The following is an 11,354-nucleotide window of genomic DNA, read 5'->3' on the forward strand; positions in this document are numbered from 1 at the left end:
TTGTTTTCGATAGATTTTGTTCTTGCTTTCCGTAAATTTAAATTGATAATTTCCTCTTCATCTTCTTCTTCTTCCTCTTCTTCTTTCTTATCTTCGTCTTTATCTGGTGGGTTTGTTCTTCTTTCGATATCTTGGAAATTTTTATTTTGTTCCTTTTGGTTTATAGTTTGGCTTCGGATTTGTATTCGATCTCGTTTAGATGGTGGTGGTTCATTTTCTTCGGTAGATGATGTGGCATTAGTATGGTCATAAAACGGTTCATCTGTTTCAGTGTCTGAAAGATATAAATGAAAATCGTCGTCTTTGCTTTCTTCCTCGTCGTCAGATTCTTCCAAAATCCTAGAAATTTTTTCTGCATCTTGCGAATTATTAGGATTCAGTGGTTTATCTTTTATGATATTACATTTTGTTTCCATGATATTTACAGGATTCCGTGATAGTGCATCTGCGTGATAATGCATTTACGTTAATTTTTCCGGCTTTGTATACAACATCATAATCGTACTCTGATAGTTTCAGTCTCCAGCGTAGTATTCGCATGTTTGCGTCTTGTGCATTGTTGAACCACGTTAAAGGTTTATGGTCAGTAACTAAAGTAAATTTTCTTCCGTATAAATATGGTCTGAAATGTTTTACGCAATAAACTATGGCTAGGGCTTCTTTTTCATAAGTGTCATATTTTACTTCGTTATCTGTTAGAGTGCGTGACGCGTATGCGATCGGTCGGTCTCTGTTTATTTCTCCTTGTGAAGATTCCGCCTATGGCTATTCCTGAAGCATCTGTAGTCAATATAAATGGTTTCGAGAAATCAGGATATTGCAATACAGGTTCTTTGCATAATTCTTGTTTCAAGATTTGAAACGATTCTTCTTGTTTGGATGTTCATTCGAAATTTGTGTTGTTTTTTAATAAGGATGTTAACAGTTTGGCAAATTTAGAGAAATTAGGTATAAAACGTCTGTAATATCCGGCAAGTCCAAAAATTGTTTAATGTTTTTCGGCGTTTTCGGTCTCGGAAATAATTTCACAGCTTCTAATTCTTTTGGATCTGGTTTTACTCCATCTTTGCTAATTACATGTCCTAAATATGTTACTTTCGGCTTCAAAAATTCGCACTTGTCAGGCTGTAGTTTTAAATTAGCTTGTCGAAGACGTTCTATTAAAGCGTTGTATTTTCTTTTATGTTCTTCTAATGACTTGGCATAAATAACTATGTCATTTATATATACAAATAATTCTTCGCCTTGTAATCCTGTTAATACTAAATCCATTAAGCGTTGAAAAGTAGCCGGAGCGTTTTTTAAACCGAAAGGCATTCTATCGAATTCATAATGTCCGAAAGGAGTCGTAAAAGCAGTTTTGTGACTGTCGGCAGGGTCCATTTTTATTTGATGAAATCCAGATGCGAGATCGCATATGGAAAAATATTGCGTTCCCCCTAGTTGATCTAGTATATCAACAATATTAGGTAGTGGGTAAGCGTTTCCAATAGTTTTTTCATTTAAGGTTCGAAAATCGAGAACCATTCTCCATCGTTTATTTCCTTTAGAATCGTCTTTCTTAGGCACGATCCATATGGGCGTATTGTAAGGCGATTGCGAATGTTTCACTATGCCTCCCTGTAGAAGGTCCTCTACCTGCTTATTTATTTCTTCTTTATATATTTGCGGAAATCTATATTGCCGAGTATTTATCAAGTGATCATCGGTGATCGTTATTCGATGTTGCAAAACATGAGTTGCGGTTAAATTCTTTCCAGGAATGTGGAAACGATCTTGACTATTCGTTATTAATTTTATTATGTTTTCTTGTTCTTTTCCATTTAAATGCTCTAATCGCAATAAGTCAATAATATTAGAGAGTCGATCTTCCTTAGTTTCCTCAGAAAGTACCAAGCAATTATGTTCGAGATTCACAATCGCCTTTTTTTAAAAAATGCGATTCGAACTTAACCGGAGTCGAGAAACTTCTCGAAAAATCTATTTTTCAACAAACTCGTCCGTTCGAGTCATCTCTCGCCTTTTTCGCGCCATAAAAAACGCTCAGTATATACAATTGACAACAACATTGTCAACTGCCGTCAAAATCCACGCAACGGTCGGGCATGCGCGCCCATACGTCACGATCAGCTGATGGCCAATCAGCTGATCGAAAAAGGTCGTGCGCATGGCAAACGCCGCAACGCTATTTCCTGACCTCATCGGCGGCCAATTATGCGCGGCGCCATGAGGTCACCGCCAAATTTTGAAGTTAATTGGGCCACGTCGCAACTGGGCCCAAAATCCGCCCGGTATATAATGAGCCCAGCGAGAGGGCACGCAGAAGTCTTGCGCTTTTCGGAGTCATTACTTTACACTCACACCGCTTAGTTACGCCGCTTTGTCAAACCGCTTATAACGACCGCTTGCTCTTTTCGGACCACCGCTTTTCTCTCTGTCTATATCGCTGACATATTTGCACGACGACCGCTAGTTTCCTTGGACACTGGTTTTTCTTGACGTTACACCGCTCGTGATATCCCGCACGAATATCGCACTATTCCGCTACACTGCTCGCGCCTTCGCTGTCACGCGTCGCCGCTGCACTCAACAATTGTTGCCTTTAAAGTTCCGACTGCAATAAAGTTCTGCTATTTTTTAACTGGCGTTTTCACTGAACTATTGATCACTTTTCCGCGGCTCACTGTCGGACTCGCTCGCGAACACAATTATGCAACTCGGAGGTTATAATGTCAACCTCGTGTTTAGACTTATGTTTTCGCGTAAATTTATCTATTATTTCTTGAGATTTATTACATAAGGACGTAGAAAGTTTCGAAGATGGCTTATTCTTGCGGTTAATTTTTCGAGAATTTTCGATTTTCCTAATGTTCGAATTATGTTCTTGAGCCTCTTGGACGAGGTCTTTTATTATAACATGGGAGGTTTCTAATTCATTATTGTCGTTTTTTCCTGTAAATAATCCATCCTTTAGAGATGTAAGGTCCAGAACGGACGAAGAACTTCTTTCCCTTTTTGGATAAGATGTCGATTTTCGTAGTGAGGTTTGATAACTTCCCTCCTTGCAATCGACGGAGCTGGAATTTTCTGAGGTTTGGAAACTTCCCTCCAAAATTCTAGAATTATTTTTTTCCAAAGAGGTTTGGTAATTTCTCTCTTTGCGATCGACGGAGCTGGAAGTTCAATTACCGTTCGTTTCCGTTCGATGACCGTTCGATGGTTGTTCATTTCCGTTTGATGACCGTTTGACGAGCGTTCGTTTCCGTTCAATTATCATTTGATCGGGGTTGACACAATATATCGTGCTAATTTGCATGATAACATGCATACTTTTGTCTTACGACGCGTTTTTGGTAAAGTGATAATGATACGTCCACCGTTTGTCTGCTCGCAAAGTCGCGATATGATAATATTATATTATACTATGCTGAGTTGCATGGGACCGCGCGTACTTTTGTCTTACGACGCGTTTTTGGCATGGTGATAATGTGGAATCTCTACTATAAAATCTTGTGTCGAGACCTCGTTGCCGCATCAGAAAGTTGCAGAGAGTGCGCGAGTTAAGAAGAGAAAAGTAAAAAACAAAAAAAAATGGAGTACATTTTTGAGAATTGCCCGGGGTGGAAGCAGGCCTTTTCCAATCTACTTTGTGTGCTATTGGTTAAACTGGCCTTCCACTGGGACGTAAGTATCGATTTTGTGATTATTTTATAAAAAAATTTGTATATCTATATTAATTATATTTTTTTATACAGTCCCAGGATGAAATCCAGATTCCTGGATTTGTTAACATACGGCGCCGACAGTGGGTGCGGGCGGAGCGGCGGTGGAGGAGACAGGACCTCTCCTTCATGTGAGGTGACGCTCCGGAGAGTCCCCAGGACGAGGAGGACATCTTCGACCTGCCGCGGATCTTCGGGGAAGAGGAGCAGATTTGGGTGCCCGGGGAGATTCGGACACCCAATGGCATGTGTAATGGGGAGCACAGATGTATTTTTTTTTATAAATCTTATCATAACTACACTTGTATTAATCCAATATCTATTTTTCTTTACAAGCCATCTCCCTGAACCGGCTCCCCCCTGACCCCCCAACCCCGCACCACCCAATATTATTATTTTTAAAATTAAATTTTATATTTTATATTATTATTATTATTATATTTTATATTTTAAAATTTTATTCATAAAAATTATAATCTTAATTTTAAGTACGCACGCACGCACGCACGCACGCCACGCACGCACCGCACGCACGCACGCACGCCACGCACGCACGCACGCACCACGCCCACGCACGCACGCACGCACGCCACGCACGCACGCACGCACGCACGCACGCCCACGCACGCACGCCCCCCCCCCCCACGCACGCACGCACGCACGCACCGCACGCCCACGCACGCACGCACGCACGCACGCACGCCACGCCCACGCACGCACGCACGCCACGCACGCCACGCACGCACGCCCCACGCACGCACGCACGCACGCACGCCACGCACGCACGCACGCACGCACGCACGCACGCACGCACGCACGCACGCACGCACGCACGCACGCACGCACGCACGCACGCACGCACCGCACGCACGCACGCCGCACGCACGCACGCACCGCACGCACGCACGCACGCACGCACGCACGCACGCACGCACGCACGCACGCACGCACGCACGCACGCACGCAACGCACCCGCACGCACGCACGCCACGCACGCACGCGCACGCACGCACGCACGCACGCCACGCACGCACGGCACGCACGCACGCACGCACGCCACGCACGCACGCCACGCACGCACGCACGCACGCACGCACGCCACGCACGCCACGCACGCACGCACGCCACGCACGCACGCACGCACGCACCGCCACGCACGCACGCACGCACGCACGCACGCACGCCCCCACGCACGCACGCACCCCCCCCCCCCCCCCCCCCCCCCCCCCCCCCCCCCCCCCCCCCCACGCACGCACGCACGCACGCACGCACGCACGCACGCACGCACGCACGCACGCACCCGCACGCACGCACCCGCACGCACGCACGCACGCACGCACGCACGCACGCCACGCACCGCACGCACGCCACGCACGCACGCACGCACGCACCCGCACGCACGCACGCACGCCCACGCACCCCCGCACGCACGCACGCACGCACGCACGCACGCACCGCACGCCACGCACGCACACGCACGCACGCCACGCACGCACGCACGCACGCCACGCACGCACGCACGCACGCACGCACGCACGCACGCACGCACCCGCACGCACGCACGCACGCCCACGCACGCACGCACGCCCACGCACCCCACGCACGCACGCCACGCACGCACGCACGCCACGCACGCACGCCACGCACGCACCGCACGCACGCACGCCACGCACGCACGCACGCACGCCCACGCACGCACGCACGCACGCACGCCCACGCCCCGCACGCACGCACGCACCCCCCCCGCACGCACGCACGCACCACGCACCACGCACGCACGCACGCACGCACGCACGCACGCACGCCACGCACGCACGCACGCACGCACGGCACGCACGCACGCACGCACCGCACGCACGCACGCACGCACGCACGCACGCACGCACGCACCGCACGCACGCACGCACGCACGCACGCCACGCACGCACGCACGCACCCGCACGCACGCACGCACGCACGCACGCACGCACCGCACGCACGCACGCACGCACGCACGCACCCGCACGCCCACGCACGCACGCACGCACGCACGCACGCACGCACCGCACGCACGCACGCACGCACGCACGCACGCACGCACGCACGCAACGCACGCCACGCACGCACGCCACGCACGCACGCACGCACGCACGCACGCCACGCACGCACGCACGCACGCCACGCACGCACCCCCCCCCCCCCCCCCCCCCCCCCCCCCCCCCCGCACGCACGCACGCACGCACGCACGCCACGCACCGCCACGCACGCCACGCACGCACGCCCACGCACGCCCACGCACGCACGCACGCACGCACCCGCACGCACGCACGCACGCACGCCCACGCACGCACGCACGCACGCCCACGCACGCACGCACCACGCACGCACCCGCACGCACGCCCACCCGCACGCCACCCCCCCCCGCACGCACGCCCCCCCCCACGCACGCACCCGCACGCACGCACGCACCACGCACGCACGCACGCACGCACGCACGCACGCACGCACGCACGCACGCACGCACGCACGCCACGCACGCACGCACGCACGCACGCACGCACGCACGCACGCACCGCACGCCACGCACGCACGCACGCACGCACGCACGCACGCACGCACGCACGCACCGCACGCACGCACGCCACGCACGCACGCACGCACAGAGTATATTTTCATATTATATTATATAGTATTTTATATTTTATATAGTATTTTACATTTTATATATTCTTATTATCAAATTTCATATTTTATTTCATTCTTATTAGAAAAAAAATGCATATATATTATTATATATGCATATTTCCTATTGAAACATATATATTTATAACTAACATTATATATGGAAAGTATTAAATAATAAATGTCATAAAAAATAAAAATGCTTTTAAGAAATTATTTTCCCAAAATAAATATCGTTTATTTATAATAATTAACGTAATATAAAATAAATTTTTATGAAACGGTACGAGTACTTAATTTAACGATTGGAAATAAGGACATATTATTTTGACTGGAAACATGTATAAAACTAGTACTTTATTTTTTTCATAAAATTTCTTTCTTATTGGATATATATTTTAATAATATGTGTATAAATTATTTTAATATCAAAAATATGCGAGCACTAAATTCCTTTCGTTAACTTAAAGAATTTATTGCTCGCGTATTTTTGGTATTAAAATAAGTTGTAGACACACACACACAGTCTCTCTCTCTCTCTCTCTATATATATATATATATATATATATATTGCGACGCTTTTTCAATTCTAATTTTTATTCTCGCGGGGGAGCGGAAGCGCCGTCAAAAACACAAGGGTTTTGGGTGTACTCGCGATCGGCGGGACAGGGATGGAGGGTGTCCGCGCGCGAGCCGCGGCGGAGCGAAAGCCGTCTCGTTACCTCAGAACTGGGCGCCAGGTACGGTCTCTCACGTACCAGTTTCCACAAATGCTTCGAAAAGCGCAAAAGAATACGACAGCCCGCTTCGCCACGGGCTGGCTAGCTCGCCTAACGGTAGAGGGGCGGGGTTTGAAAGAAAAAGTTAATTGATTGAGCGAGCTTACTAAATTGACAGACAAAGACGGACACAGAAATCACAGATGATCACCAGCCAAATAAAGAACGCGAGATTTAATAAATAAAAATAACAGGTTTATTAAGAAAGTAAGAAAGTATTAACAGAGAAGAAATAAAATTCGATACAAAAAGGAAACAGAAATAATGTACTAGCCACGAACTGACAATAAATATCGAAACGCTAGAAGAACGCGCGATATTCTAAGTCGGTCTAACAAAGAGCGTCTATTACGGCGGCTTCCTAACGTCGAAGCTCCTGAGAACCGTAATTTATATAACGGAATTTTGGTAATTCGAATTCTCGCTAACGGTCGTACAATACGCTATAGAGAGAGAGAGCAATAGTACCTGCCTATCTTTCGCAGTTTCGACAGCCTCGCGGAGATCTTACTAATTAACTGCGTATCTCGTAATTTCCTCCGAGCGTACTCGAAGTCGACAACTCAGAAATAAGATAGCCGATTAGCTACGCAATAAGCGAAAAGATATTAGTTTCGCGAGGAGAGATCTCGCATACGATTGGCGGACGATACCGGCGAAGTTTGATAGCCGGCGGCGGTCGGAGATTTTTCCGCCTTTTTTTCTGCGACGCTCGCAACTTAAAATTTCCTGGCAATCGGGGCGATGCGACAATGTCGTGTCACACCCCCGATACCTTCAACAGCGGGAGAATTAATTATCTTCTCGGTCTCAAGGCGATAAGGAAGGCCGGGCGACAGTCCCGCACTGCGCCTCCTTCGATAGCCGCAATTGCCCGGAATTTCCTGACCTCAGATATCGATACTTAGAGTCGTGCGATACCCGCACACCGCGACAATTTCGAGAAATTACGTTTCTCTTTTTTTCGAGACGAACAACTCACACGTACACAATGGACGCGACAATAATACGCAGTTTCACGCAATATTCACGAACGACGATGGTACTACACAAAGACTCATTAATCACGACCAATTACGTTCCACAGACTCGCTCTGAGACATTTTTCAGAGGTGCGAGACGCGGCTTCGACAACCAAACGACAGCCCGTGCGAACTACGCATCGCTCGCGATTTACGACGCACGCGGTCGATACCCACTGGTCGAATGCTACGCGTATTACGCACCCTGACACCCGGAAAGAGATGAGAATTACCCTACGATACGCACTTCCGTCGCCCGTGTCCGCGCTTCCTCGGTCGCTTATCTCCGGTCGCCCGAAATCCACAAAATTCGACCGACTCGGCAGAAGGCTCGAGCGGTAAATGCCGTAATGGCGACGGCGATAGAACGGCCGGCGAGCGGACACAATTAATTACGCGGTACGCAATATTCGTGGGCAACCTCACCGACGGAGCTCCACCTTTCTGCGGGGATGATCCTCGGCCTCGTCCTCGGGGTTTCGTCTCGAGCCCACACACACACGATAATACTCAATATTCTTCTAACTGCTGTAGTCGAGCGGCCGCGACAAAGTGATCCCTGGATCTCGCGATCCAGGGTCGATAGCGGGGTCGCTGGCCGTGCAGGGGGATGCGCGGACTCCCGGCCAATTAGCGGCCGACACGCGCGAGGTCCTGGCGCCTCGCGCGCCACGCGAAGCATCATCGCGCCCCGCGCGAAATAGCGCCAAACTTGAACGCTGCCGCGGGCCCTTATATGGCCCGGGTGAGGTCCTTCCCGGACGTATCCTCTCCAGGAGGATGGCTGTCGCAGCGGTTGTCGTTCCCGGCTGTCGAGGGGAGGCCATGCTGCTCTCCCCTGTCCGGATTCACGATGCAGGGCTCTCCGGGACAGGATCCTCCGCTCTTATGAATGTCCCTCGGCTGTCGTTTTTCGCTGTCGCGGGGAGGCGATGCTGCTCTCCCCTGTTCTTCGGTGTTCGGTGGTGAAGTGCTTCAAGTCAGATTCGATACCAAATAAAAAATACAAGAAAAACAATTAATTCTATACGCAACTATGCCGATTCGCTCGTCTCTTCGGGGAGTACGGTAGCTCTCTCTCTCTCTATTGACCTTTGGCGCGGCCACTCGTCACAATTGCCGGGGCGGATAGACGCGACGGGACGGCCACGTCACAATATATATATATATATATATATATATATATATATATTGTGACGTTGCCGTCCTTTAGAGCGTCCATCCGCCCCGAGATTTTACGGGTCGCGGGCCGAGCGGCCGCGCCAGAATCAACCTCGAGAGAGCTTGATGAGTTAGTTTGTAAAGCTTTTCATTAATTGTATCGAATTTTTGTTTGTTTGTCATAAACGACAACGGGCACCTCGCCGGAGAAGATCCGGAGGACCGGAAGAACATCCAGGAAGATTGCGTCAAGACGCTCGTCGACAGCGAACGGATAAAGTAGCGCTTGGAAAATACTTAGCCAAGGACGATACCGGGGAAATTCGCCCGCGTCCCAGGAAGGAGGACGGAAGTCCGATCAACGTTACCCTCCGAGGAGGACAAACGACAGCGGAGCCTCCAACGGGCCCTTGTACCGGGGCCTGCGACAGCAATTAATAATTCGAATCAAATCAATTGCGCGCAAAGTGCTAAAAGCGCCACGGATCTCGCGAAGCGCTAGGACCTCTTGCGTGCCGTATCCTGATTGGCCGCGGGGTTGCGCACCCCACTAAGCGGTCATTGATGCCGCTATCAACCCCGGGTCGTGAGATCCCAGGATCATTCTGGTGCGGGAGCTCGAGCTCAATAGTAGCTCTAATTAATTGTCGTTTTCGTGTGTGAGATCTTTGTCGCCGCTATCGAGACTGAGCAGAGGACGAGGCCGAGGACTATCCCCAGCAGGAAGAGGTGTTATCGGTGAGGTTGCCCATCTTTCCTTTGTGAGCCACGTACGCGATTTAGTCCGCGGATCGGCCGTTCTGCTGCCGTCGCCATTTTTCGTGTTCCGCGACCGCTCAGGCTCAGTGCCGAGACGGTGATATTTTGCGTATTTTCGGGCGACCGGAGGCAAGCGACCGAGGGAGGACCATCGTAACGTCGGCATTAGATTGATAAGGCAACGTTCGTCTCTCTGGGTTTCGAGGTATTCATTACGCGTAGCCATCGACCGCCGAATATCGACCGCGTGCCCGAAGGATCGCGAAAAGCGTACGCCGCCCGTGTCGTCGTGTCGTGTCGTTGCCGCGTGAATATTCCCGTAAATTATCTCAGGGCGATTCTTGTGTCGGATTTCGTGTATGTCGTCGTCGATTGTTAAGAGTGCGTAGGAGCGTTTATGGTATTTTATTGTAATGTGAGCGTGAAAGTATTTGCGTCTTTGTCGCGCTTATTATGCTGCCGAATAGAACGTAGTAAAGGCTAAGAGAATATCTGCGTCTTCGTCGCGCTTATTACGCCGCTAACTAGAGCGTAGTGAAGGCTAAGAGAATCTTGACGTCTTCGTCGCGCTTATTACGCTGTCGGATAGAGCGTAATAAAGAATAATTTGTATCTGTCGAATTTGTCGTGGTGCGAAATAATCGCCAAAGTACGATCGAGGGTGAAATCTGAGCGGCTTGCGCGGATGAAAAAGGCAAAACGCCGGCAGAGAAAATCTCCGGCCGCCGTCGGCCATCGAATATCAAAAATATCGTTCGCCTGTCGCATACAAGCTCCGTCTTCGCAAAAATATTAATTATTTTCGATCTCTGGTTCATTGGACTGTCGAGCTAATAAGTTGCCATTTTGTTTTGCGAACTAGGAAATTGCGGGGAAAAGTCTGTAGCGATAAGTTGTCGATCGGGCTGCTGAAATTACGGTATCGTTTGAGTATTATCCGCGAGTATTTTCGTGCCAAAAATCTTTTGTATTCCGTAAAGTCTCGCTCAGTTCAGCGAAGTTCCGGCCATAAAAACGAGCTCGGGTAAACCATTGGATTGTCTTAGCGCTCTCGTTTTCGTTGTCGATTGCGAGCAGATATTTCAGAATACCGTCGCATCTTTCGTGCCAGGATTAATGGCATTGTATTTTTCGCTTTCGTATGTCGTTCGAATTTATTGTGAACCGTCGTTTCGACTTGATTTGTATGATCCGTTCTCGTTTCTAGTGGAATTAATAGCGAACCAATGTCTCGATAAGGAATTATTAAT

This window comes from Camponotus floridanus, unplaced genomic scaffold (genome assembly GCF_003227725.1).
Source record: "Camponotus floridanus strain SB8 unplaced genomic scaffold, Cflo_v7.5 scaffold135, whole genome shotgun sequence".
In the NCBI taxonomy this organism is placed as follows: domain Eukaryota; kingdom Metazoa; phylum Arthropoda; class Insecta; order Hymenoptera; family Formicidae; genus Camponotus; species Camponotus floridanus.